This window comes from Gallus gallus, chromosome Z (assembly GCF_016699485.2).
Source record: "Gallus gallus isolate bGalGal1 chromosome Z, bGalGal1.mat.broiler.GRCg7b, whole genome shotgun sequence".
Taxonomy (NCBI): Eukaryota; Metazoa; Chordata; class Aves; order Galliformes; family Phasianidae; genus Gallus; species Gallus gallus.
This window is the reverse complement of record NC_052572.1, coordinates 77,933,346-77,946,194: the sequence shown is the minus strand read 5'-3', so window position 1 is coordinate 77,946,194 and position 12,849 is coordinate 77,933,346. Positions and strand designations below refer to the sequence as shown.

The window sequence follows — 12,849 nt, the reverse complement described above, 5'->3', positions numbered from 1 at the left end:
AAGTAGAAGTGCACAATTACTTACAACAGAACTCCTAAATCCTGCAGATAATGAAGCGCCAGCAGTGCCACAGTTTTTTTCCATACTTCACATAACATTCCTGTCGTGTTCAAGACTTGAAAGCGTTAAAAGTCTCATTAACACAAAAACGTCTTTACTTTTCAAAATAATGGTTTTGCTTTTATTTTAAAAGTCATTGTTGTCTATAACACTGATGAATGCTATTTACAATTAAAATAGTTTACAAAAATACATATTCTGTAATAAAAAACAACAGAAAAACCATAGGGAATAAAAGCCCCCAAGAGTTAAATGGAAGACCCATACATAACATTTTAGAGAAGCAGGCAATAGCAAACTTAGCAGAATTTGTGACGCACTGCTGTTTCTACAGTAAAACATCCGTTTTATTCTGCAGCAGTAATATTTACTGCACATATACGAAGTTACACAACATTAGAAATCTAACATGGGTACAACAAAATGAGGTTTAATGGGTCTTACAGGGAAGCAGAAGGTAAATGTCCTTAGAGAGCCAATTACTAGAAGGTAATAGATCTTCTATCAGTAGATGTTCACAGATCAAACTTCTCACTGCATGCAGAATTCCTGCTTCTTTGTCGGGATCAAAAAGCTATGAAGAACTCACTGTGAGTTTGGTAGAGTCATCTCATTAAGTGGACAATAAGTTAGAGTTCAGTGACTCCTGAGTCAGAGTGATTTGATGTGGTACTGAAAACAGCTTGTGAAGTTGTCTGCTCACCAGCAGTGGTAACGTTACAGGCACTCACTGCAGTCATCCTTCCCAAAAGAACAAAGCAATGAGGCTTCGTCATATATTTCAGAACACCTGCACTTCACACTGACGGTTGTGATTCTATCTAGGAGTAGATGGCATCAGAAGACAGTTGGAAAAAATTATATACATATATTTCACAGTAAAACAACCATAGGCAGTCCAATCATTAAACATGACCACTTTTTTAGAATGAGCATCAGGCTTGTTTGAGTAAAAGAACTGCTGCTTCAAAGAAATTTTTATTTCCCTATCACAGATTTAAGATGTTCCCGTTTGCACTCTTCAGTGAGCTCTTCAGCAATACGCAGAGCCTTGACTCTCACCAACAGGAGAACAACTTCTTCAGTTTCATCACTATTACAAAAACAAGTTGACATAGCAACACATTCACACCTGACTTCAAAATCAATAAAGCTAAAACGTGCCTTGAGCTACACTGACCATTAACTGCACCCAACATCTAGAGCCTCAAACTAGCCTGAACTAGTACTGCAAAAGCGATCCATTTTACATTATGGATTGCATCTTTAGTTGTACGTAGATGTTGGAAGTACATCACTGAAAGTGTTAAATGTATGAGACTTGAGGAATTTAAGAATCATAGAATCATTAAGGTTGGAAAAAAACACAAAGATCATCTAGTCCAGCTGTCAACCCATCACCACCATGCCCGTTGAACCACGTCCCTAAAAAAAATACTAACATAAAGATTATGAAAAAGTGCTGCATCCCAAAGAACATGTTGTTTGTTACCTGTGGTTATTCCTGTGAAGCATACGTGCTCACTGAACCAAATGCTGGCAGAAGTTCACTGACTCGGGGAGAGTTGACCCACTTCCATGATTTTGGAACCACCTTTCTGGGAAGCATGCAACCACCTGTTCACCCAGAGAGTATTCTGAAAGAAAAAATAGAAAGAAAAAAAAAAGGCTTTCAATAACACTAAGTCACACCACTTCTGACAGACTTCTCCTTTTGGCTAGTTCAGTTATTATTGGCAGTGTTTACTCTTCAAAAAACAAAACCATCATTTTAAGCAGTTATTCCTAAAGCCTAGGAACCAATGCTTGCTTTGAAATTCTTTTATACACCAAGGTCATCAAAAAACAAACAATCAAACAAAAAAACAACTTCAAATGTTAAATAATTACACTTCAGACTACATCTGTCCCCATGGAAATAAGACCTTTCACCTCTTTACACTTCTCTATGTTTTCTGGCCCTGGTGGTGTGTTGAAGAGGTTCAGAAGAAGGTACCGATTCAGCAGCTTGCTCAGTCCCACACCACGGACTGTGTCTTCCTGTACAGTCCCATCCCCAAGGAGAACCTTGGAGAGCAGCTGCAGTAATGGAGAAACAGAACATGCATATCTGATGGCTGAGGGTGCATTAGAACCTCCTTTTTAAACTTAAAAGATACCATGTCCATCCAATCTCAGTACTCAAAAAACAGGATTTATTCTCTCCAAACTGTCAGAAGATCCCCAACATAAGCACATTTTCAACCATTCTGCACATCACCACTTCTAAAGAGAAGACTGACAGTGAGGATGGAAAACAAACTGAAAGGAGAAAACTTCAATCAGCAGTGAAAGACCACCGGTCTCGCTTTTAGAAACATGTATTTGACAGGACATTTAAGTCAGGCCATACACAATCTCAGAGGGTGATACCAGAATCTTATGTCTGTTTCATGTCTGCCAGGTATCAGCACTAAGCTCCCTCTTGTCTTCTCTGGATCTGTCCATGACAAACCCTTACACAACAGCTTGCCCCAGGAGTGAATATGGCAAGTCCTCAACATTCCCAAATTCCCTGATTTTTCTACAGGAATGTGCAACATGGCAGCAGGAAGCCTATGCAGAGCTGTCACCATGGCCTTGTTAGCACACACAGCAGGGGAAATGGGACGTTAATGTGTTTTCCTGCATCTAAACCTCATCTTTAGTACGAATCCAAATACACTCATAGAGGAAACAGATCTAAGAGGGAATTGAATCACAGGCATTCAGACATTCCTAACTCAGCACTTTAGACTGAATAAAGCTATACTAATACGCTTACACGCACATGCAGGGATTCTACTCTACGAGAGCAACATGGGCACTGTATGCACATACTGAGGAAACAGACCTATCCACAGAGTGCCAATGACTGATCTCATGGAAGGTTAGCAGGAACAGATGATGAAATTAAAGTCTCTTGACTATTTATCAGAGGTGGGTAAGCATAAATAGCTCACTGACAAAAACAGCTAACCTTCCTATTAAAATACCATAAACTCTCAGGAATCAGATTCGACTGAAGATACATTTCCTCAAAGATGACAGTCTACTTCTAACTAAAATGATTTTCACAGACAAGATCGGTGTTTTTCCTTTACCTCAACAGCTGACCAAAACCGTCTGCCTTGGAATTTTGAACATGGCGATGATTTGTCTTCCACAGTGCTGGTCAGAAAAAGAGGAAGAGGAAATAAGGATTTTGTTTGACCGGAAAGTAAGACAAACAGACAATTCATCTCTTAAACACCAGTGAATTACAACTATGGGATTCTTTCAGCAGTGACAACAAGAATCAAGGTCTAAGGAAACAGCAGTTAACTGAAACTCCTTGCAATACCCAATGGAATTAGCAGTTGGAAACACTCGAGTATGTGTTTAATGGATTCTCAGCAGAACAGCTCTGCCTGTAACCAGACAAACATGCTGCATCAGGCTTAGCAACACTCTTCTCCCAGCTGTGTCTTAACCCCACACCTACCAGACTCTTACCAGTTATCCTCTCTCTAAGAGCGTCCAGCAATAAGCATCAGCAATATCAACTATTTCAGGAAAGAAAGGAGGAGTCGGGAGTAGAAGGGGGAGCAGACCACCACAAATAACACAAGCCCTCAGATACTCCAAGTTAAGATCACAAAACCAGACTCTGGGCTAAGAACTTTCCATTTATGAAAGCTCTTAGTTACAGGAGCAAAAAGGCACTAAGTTGACTGCGTAGTTACTCTTGTCAGTTACTCTTGGTAACTATTCCTACAATTAAACAGTAGAAGGCACATTTGTTCCATTTGCTCATGGATGTCTACAATATATTTCACCCACGCTTCTGGGGAAAAGGTACAGAAAAATAGAACAAAGGCCAAAAAAAGAGGTTAGGTTGCAGGTAGACTTGGTGGTCTTTAAGGTCTTTCCCAGCCTGAGCAGTTCTATGATTTTATGACTAAAAATAACAATTTTAAAAAGTAAAAAAATAAATTCCCAGAGACAGCTTACCTTTTCGGATACAGAGGGATAAAGACATCCTCCTCTACAGACTGCTTCATCCTCAGGACAACCGTGTTAATCAAATCCTGTCAAAAAAAGAAAAAAGGAAAAATATTAACACATCCTCACAAGAAAAGGATCTCACCTTCCACTTACAACAATTTTAGGCAGTCATTTTGTTCATGTGGAAAAGCAAAATGCTAATTCAGCTGAATGCAGGTGCCACTGTATATAATAGACACTAAGATCACGACGGCATTAAAGACCTGTGAGCAAGTCTCAGCTTTAACCATCTTTCTTTCTTTCTTTTTTTTTTTTTTTTAACAAAATCCTCTTGGATAATGAGATTAATGTATTTTCCAGCTATGAAGTTCTATCAAAAAAACCACAACAAAACACCACAGCTACTATACAAACAGAATCTTATCTAAAGCTTCTTCCTGAAGTCAAGTGTGGCGACTGCATAAACGTTTGTTATTATTTCTTTTCATACTAAGGGCCTAAACATCAACTTAGTTTCACCTACTTTATGCTGGATAAACTCCCAGATTTACATGAGAATAAAACCAGAACTGGGCTAAGTGTATGTTACAGTGAATGTTTACAGTGAAGTGCATACACTGCATCAAGAACTTCCTTCCCCATTACCACAACAGCCTTTACCTGTTTTGCCTGGCTGCATTCCCTTCTGGACAGGACTTGTTTTTCAAACACGTTATCGCAAAGCTGTGTAAGGTTCTCAGTCTGTGAAGTCGATAAAGGATCCCACACATTCTTGGCAAATGCTGAAAAACAGGAATTATTTCATTCATGATATCCAAGTGGCTATCTGCTCTAGTTTCAAGGAAGCAAACATTCAAACAGCTAAACCTTTCCTTTGCAGTAACCTTAACATGTAATTGTAACTATCAACATAATTTTACATTACCACTTATTTAAGGTTTCATTACCTAGCTGCAGTGAATGTCCTCAAGACAACCTTAATATACCTGTAATTTTTGGCAGGATAGTTTTTTCAATCACTCTAGGCAAAACTTCTTCATCAGGATCATCATCTCTTTTTGATTCAGACAGCTTTTTGGCATCGCTGAATCCTTCTACAGCTCTGAACCAGGGCATCTCTTTCAGGTCTGTAGAATTCTGCTGAAAGATCATTCCCGTTAGTTGTTCAGCTGTCAGGATTGAGAGAAAAAGATCCATGCAAAAATATATCTAATGATACCAAAAGATTCTCATTTAACAGTTTTACATGGATTCTAATCACGGAATGGACCAAAGCAGCAAGCTAAAACTGAATGTAAAGCTAGATTTCAGAGGGTAGGGCTGTCAAAATGTCAGCAAACAGCCCCACATTAATAAAGATGCAAGTGATTCATACGCAAGCAACCTGACAAGAGGAAAAGATGTCCTCCTTCTAGTTAACAACACTTATCTCAAGCTCTGGAATGCCTCTATAACCCACGGCAAAGCTCCTGTACAGAAGTCTTCCCTGCAAGCAGCATGCCCCCGTCCTGTCATACTTTGAGATGCCAGAAATAGCCACAGGTCTTGCCAGTTAACAAAGGTGAGTACATCAGAGTAGACAAGTTTGCAAAGACAGTACAGAGCAGAAAGGCAGCGGAGCACCGCCTACCCAGAAGCCCAGAGGATATCAGAACACACGAACACACACACACAATTTTTCACAAAAATAAAGTCTGGTGATGCACCTACCTCAAGGGGACTCCAATTTATTAACTGAACTCTGACTAATGGATTTAAAAGCTAAGGCAGGCAAAAACCGATGTAAGCATCGCAGTAAGAGCCAGGAAACTTCTCTTTCCGCTCCTGGAATTTCAACAGGATTTTTCTGATGTCACAACAATCTGCACGGACATCTTCAAAGATTTTCTTACTCTCCTCTAAAACGTTATCTATGGATAATATTCAATAGGAATGAGAAGAAACAATCACAGAATTTATTGAGGCATAAGCTGAACAGTTCATGCATCTACAAAACAGAAGAAATATCTTTATGATAACAACATTTGTGCTTCATCTTTCACACCTCTTACACTGAAATGGGTTTTAAAACCAGCACTCTGGCAAAGCCTTTTTCAGGAAAAAAAAAAGATACAGAAGACCACAAAAAGTCTTCTGCGGTTTTGAACAACTGCACAGATTTAAATACCCATTACATTTCATATTTTGTATGTCTCTTAAAAGCTCAGACAGGAAAATCCTCCTTCTGTTATTCAGCAAATACGCATCGTGCCTCTCCCAGCTCCTCGTGACCTGCTCACTAAGGCAGTTCAAATCTCAATTTCAGATACATTCCAACTTTGGACAAAAAACTGATTAAACTAAAGAAGCCTACAGTCTTAGCTATTCTTCCTAAGGCATTGGTCAGAATTGTTTAAATGCATTAATTCTGTGCTGTAGAACACAAACGATATACCATTCAAAAGGAGTATTTCTTCACTCTCCCTTGAAAATCCTTCTCAATACGGGAGGAATTTTGCTCTCATATCCTGACCAACCTTTGCTCTTCTGGAATTCAGTCACCTCTGTCAGAGCCAGTTCTTCATCACTCGGCATGCCTTCGTGGTGACCAGCTGTTTGTGAACGCTCTCTCAGCTGCCGCCTGCAAGTCCTGCATTCTGTAATGAACTCAGGTGAGTTATTCACCATGTACGTACGTAAAAGAAAGCTCAGTGATATACTAAGAACACCCGGTGAGAGCAATAGCCTAAGGAAACACAGTGAGGAAGCAGAAGTATGCAACCCTAGAGACACAGACTGTAACAGTAAGGTACTTTGTGAGCTGCCAAAGGACATTAAAAGCATCTCTAACGACCTTCACTTCACCACCTTCATACTAGTAATTCCCCCCACCTGAAACACCAAACATCTAACATGGTACTCCATACTATCCCTGCCAGAGGTAGTCTGTAAGAAACTACTGCGCTCTCAACAGTCCGTCATCTCAGTTCTATGTAGCTTATGCAGCAAGTTGCATAGAAACTGTGACTGCATCCAAGTCTCACTGGGGCTAAAAAACGTTAGTCCTGGCACCACATACCAAAAGAGCATGCAAAAATCAGCAGGAAAATTATATTTATACCTATTATTTGCATAGCGTACCTCTTGTATGTAATTATTGACATTACTTAACGTTAAAGGTTAACAGTTTGCTTCAAGCAAAGTTTTATTACATCGGTTTTCAACCAGTAAACCTCTTAAGTCCTTACCTGTGCCTAAACAGTGCTGAGTCAAGGCACCAATGCAACTGGAACGGTTTCAGAGCTCCCAGTAACTTAAGGTCAGCAGCAGACCCCGACGTTCAAAATGTAGCACCTGGCCTACGCTGATAACAGAGGGTAGGTTAGATGTTCCGATGCACCCACTGCCACCCCACCAGCAACAATACCACCTGCCTATTTTTGTCATCTGTGCAATAATCACAACAATGTATTCCTATATATAATCACAATATCATTTATTCCAACAGCAGGGAAAAATCTACTTTCAGTTTCGTGAACAGTCTCACTTCAACTTATGTTAAATTAATAGTACCTATTAACATTCAGATTCCAATCAGCACAAAGAAAACCCCCCATTAACAAACAGATGGTTTTCATGTACCTTGAGCTTTGGAAAGGAAAGGCATTTTTGCACATGTGTGTATCATCTCCTTTAGTAATCGCACAGATTTACCTTCACCCCTGTGTAAGTAACAGGAAGCAGATACACACTTACTACAGTTAGATGTAATGATACGTACCTTCGATGCTCACACCTTTTCAGAAGCTTCATCTTTTCATCACTCTCCAATCCATCATTACTTGGTTTGCCATTCCCAGCTACCAGAAGACAGGAACAAGACAAAGAGGTGAATGCAGAACACTGATTCTGCTTCTGCTCTTCATTTGGAGACTAACCAAAGTAAATAAAACCTCCTGATGATAAATTCACAGTGTCCAGTGTAAAGCACAGTCAGTATTATCAGTGAACTGTAGGACAGCTGTGGCTGCTCCCTCGTGCAGGGGGATTGCCAGGTCACAGCCTGAACCGGGAGGTGAGCACCTGTGTGAGCAGAGGGAGGGACCCCAGATCTCTCTCCCCTTCTTGGTGACACTTCCAGCTGTGCTTCCCAGAGTGCACACACACTCAGAGTCTGCATGCTTTGCACCCACCCCACCTGCACACCAGTTAGAACCAGAAAGGGCTACATCCCCGAGCTCACTCTTCTCAAGCTGTTGCCAGTTATCAGTCAATCCTTCCTTGTCCTCCTCATCTACAGTGCCTGCGTCCCAAACAACCTAATATCTACTGGAAAACTGACTCAGTTTCTCTTTTCAAGTACTGATAGACAACCACTGAGATCAGTAATTCAAAACTGACCGAGCATTTGGTCATGCTATATTCACTATTCTACCACGGAGAAGTGATACTACGCGTCCTACTTCGGTAAGGATTTCAACTAGGACATCTAGTACAGTATGCCCACTGACAGCAGGGAGGGAGAAAACATTACACGTGAAAATAAAATATAATCCAAGAATTAACTGTGTGTTTCTACTTAAAGAATGAGATTTCAGTAAGAAAGTAACTGGTAACTTCATACTAACTTGTCAGGTTCTGCATATAAGTAGATTCTGTTTCCAGCTCATCTTGCCTTCGCTTCAGTACCGACACGGCTCGCTGCTGGAGAAGTGCACGTACAGCAGATTCGAGCTCAGTTATGTATTTCAGCTGGAATATGGTAAACAGCAATCAGGTTTGAATAAAACAAATGAAAGAACAGTTTTCACAGGCTTTCAAGCATGAGGGTGAGATGAGAACAAGAGCATTACAGTCTGAAAAGCAAGAGCCTGCTCACTGCAGGTTTTTCCAGGCTGTTTAAGACTGAAAGCCACAAACTGAATGCCAATTGCCTACTACAGGACTACCTAAGACCCTACCAAAAAGTGTTCAACAAGACAGTATTGGTAGAATTAGTTTGCTTCAATCTGCCTTTGAACACCTCGCCATCACAGGAAACATCTCAACGAAACCTCGTACAGTTATGTACAGTTACATAAAAAACACCTCAGGCTGCAGCACAACTGACAGTAGTTGGATTTGACAATGCATTCTCTGGAGGGTACCCTCATTGAGGCCAAACTTTGTGCAGCATCTTCCAATCTTCCATCTTTTATTTTTATTTTCTACTTTTAATAGTTAAGGTTTGCAGTTAAGGAAAGCAACACAGCAGATAACATAGACAAATCCTCACACAACCCAGCTAAATACCAACTCAAACCTAATGTAAGATCCTTATTACTAGTCACATGTTGCGAAGCAAATACATTTTGAGGCCCCAAAACTGAACGCAAGTCCCACCTCTCATACAGCTTTAGGACACCCTGGTTACTACACCTGAAGAAAACTTCTTCCAATAACATTCTGTTTTTCTCCATCACAACCCAGGTGAGCCCACAGCTCAAGCCAGCGTACATATCCTACCTTAATCATTTCAGGTTACTGTGAGGGGTGGTCTGTTCCTCCTTTGTTTCCTGTGACACTCAAGTTTCTGATAGAATTGACTTATAACTGGTCATCTCTCATCATCAATTCCAAATAAGAAATCTCATTTTTGCCTGGAAAAAATGCAGGTTCGTCATCTTAAAGAAATGGGTGGCAGCGAAGGGAAGGAAAACACGCGTACTTTTTCATTGAAACAGTTTACTAAGTTCTCTATGTATGTTCTCATGCCCCTGTAGCATTTGTAATTCATAGCAGCATCTGAAGACTTCTCTCATTCCTGGGCAGTTATCTTTGAACTGTCAATGTTCTCCACGTGTTTTTCATACTCCCTCTGGTGGGCACGGGGCACATCCTGCAATGATGCCATACTAAAAAAGAACACACTCAGACAATTAAAACCACAACAAGTCAACAGTTAACACATTCCTGAACATTTTCTGCTTAAAACAAAGCACAAAATCCTTGCTAATAGCAGCACCTGCACTGGAGCAAAGAAGAACTGCAAGACTTACCCATACCAACATTTACAGAAGCACTGTGTGTGGACAAGATTCATGCTTTGGAAAACACCAAATGTCACTGACGTAGTGGTAGTTCTGAAAGTACCCCCACTGACATTTTACCCATATTCCTCTACACAGCACGCTCCTAAAGAGCACAATATGGCAAGTGTAGCGACGTTACACTGCATAGATTCTACCCAAGTCGATGTGGGTAGGAATACAGCACACATCAGTGCGTCCCACTTAATTTATACCAACTTAACATCACCAAGCTATTACTACCAGACGTGTTCTCCCTCCCCTTCTTGTTACTTTCCAAATAGGTCTCCCACTCTCGATAGTCTTTCACATTTGATTGTACTTGAACTCCCCGCATCATTTCATCCATTTCTTTCAGGTGATCAAGGCCAAAAAAAAAAAAAAAAAAAAAAAAGCATAGAATTCCACAGAAATATTTAGTCCACTTCAGTGGAAATTCTTTGAACACAAGCAGGCCAGCAGCAGTCTGTACAAAAGAGTATACATACACAGAGGTTCACACAAGTGAAAGGCAGATGTTTGCGTTTCAGCTGCACGATGGTACGTGTTTCCGCGGTCTCTGGCGCCCCCGCGTGGCCGATCGGGGGAATGGCGGCCGCGTACGTTCGGTGCCGCCGTGGAAATAGATGAGGGGCAGCCTGGTTTAGAAGGAGGAGATCGCTGAGCCGGCGGTCCGAGAACCGGCAGCTCGCCCGCACGCGTAGCGCTTAGGAGCAACAGTTGCTGGTTTGGAGTCGTCGGGCGCATGCTCGCTGTGACCTGGAGGACTAATCACAATAGAGAGCGGCGGATGAGCTGCACAGAGCGGTTACGAAGCCACTTCCGCATTCCTACGCGCACGCGTTGTGCCGCCTGCAGGACTGAGCAGCGGACAGCGGCAGTTCCGCGCATTGGCCACGAGGTGGCGGCAGAGACCGCGGAAAGAACCTCGACGGGATCGATGCGGCCCGCGGCGCAATCGCTGGCGGTCAGTGCTCTGTCGCGATGACGGGGGAAGAACACGGAATGAGAAGTGGGGGGCGGTGGGGGTGAAGACGAAGAAAACAGAGGGAGACTCCTCCAAACTCAGGAAAGCCGTGCTAAGAGCTTTACAAAAAGAAAATAATAATAATAATAATAGAAAGTTTAAAAAAATTACTTTTTGCCAGCATCTGTTGCACTGTTTCTAAATATTCACATGCCAAAATGTAACTGCCCAGTACATTTAACGACAACAAAATTAAAGCACGTTGGCAGAAAGCAGAGCGCCATATTGGTGTTCACTCAGCCTCTGTCTTCTTCGTGCTTTCATGTATTTCACAGCTACCTAATGTAAATCACAGCTACCTCTGGAAGACAGCCCGAGAGCTGTGCAGGTCCATCAGGCTCAGCTGCAGCTTTCATCTGCCCTTCTCTGGCCCTCCTGCAGCTGGAGAGAGAGCACAGGAGGGCACGTGGTATGCAGAGCCTCCCCAGTCAGCCGCAGCAGTCGCTCCTGCCAGCACTCCCTTTCCCCCACGTCTTTCCCATTGGACAGTCTGGAGCCCTGTGTGGCAGAGGAGGAGAGAGCTGCAGGCAGAAGGAAAACGGGCTGCTGGGATTCCTCCATCCCACTGCCAGGTGTCTTCTCTGGCATTTTGGGGGTGGGAAGGGAGCTGTGGGAGCACCCGTGGGGCTCCGGGCAGGAGGGAAGGAAGCAAAGATGCAGCTGCAGGCAGCGGGCTCTGGGCTGGAGCAGTGCAGCCAGGCACAAACAATGACAACGTACACACACAAATAAACACCCAGCACAGAATCTGGCACTCTACGGTCCTCCCAGAGCTTGTTAATGCTTTTTAGGCTGCCCTACAGGTATTCTGTCCTTTCCCCTCCATTCCCCTGTGTCTTGCCCCCTTCCTTCACCCCGTGCCTTCCCCATTCCTTTTCCAGGCTTTCCCTTTCCTTTCCCCGCTTCCTTCCCCACGCCTTCCCCCTGCAACAGCCCCATGTTCTGATGCTGTTCTCAGCTGACAATCCTTACACCACACTGTTCAAACACATCGGATCAGACTGCACACTGGCACTGATTTTAAAACAACAACAACAACAAATACATACGGTATTATGTGTGGATAACAAACTCCTACCTGCTTGAAGACCAATAGCAGCTCCTCATCCTGCAGTAACTCCTGCACACAGCCAGGTCTCCCGTGCAGGGATTTGGCATCCGCAGTGGCTTCGCAACATTGGATTTGAGTCTTTGACTTCCACCTCAATCTGCTCGACAGCAAACTGCCAGAAAGGAGGAAGAAGGAACGTGCCAGCAGTGGATGCGATCGGCAGAGCCAGCAGGGCATCCCCTGCTTCAAAGGGCACTCTGCCTTTCATCCCCACCGTGGGGCAGCCACTCTCCTGCTTTGCCTCTCCCCAGGGCCTGCAGGGTTTGTTCCATTGCATGCTGTACCCGCATGGCCAGCACGTGCTACGGAGCCCAAGTGGAACACCTGTTGCAGAACAAGTCTTCGCAAGAACAAGACCTACAACCCAGATGAGCTCCCTCTACGAAACAAAACACTTGTGGCTACAGCCACAACTACAAGCTGTCTCAAAACTGGGGTTCTGGGGAATTATGGGACATGCAGCTTTCCAATCCTGAGCAGCTTATGGAAGAGCAAGGAGAAGGAAATAAAGGATGGCAGAGCACCATCAACACAGACAGTGCATGTCCATGCAGACTCGCAAACCCACAGCTTGCTGGGTTGTTTCTGCTTTTGTAGCA

At 42.9% G+C, this 12,849-nt stretch overlaps 1 pseudogene; it reads right to left on the bottom strand.

Annotated features, from left to right (window-relative positions):
• Positions 1-931: 931 nt before the first annotated feature.
• Positions 932-12,849, bottom strand: part of LOC121108324 — a 183,389-nt pseudogene continuing 171,471 nt past the window's right edge.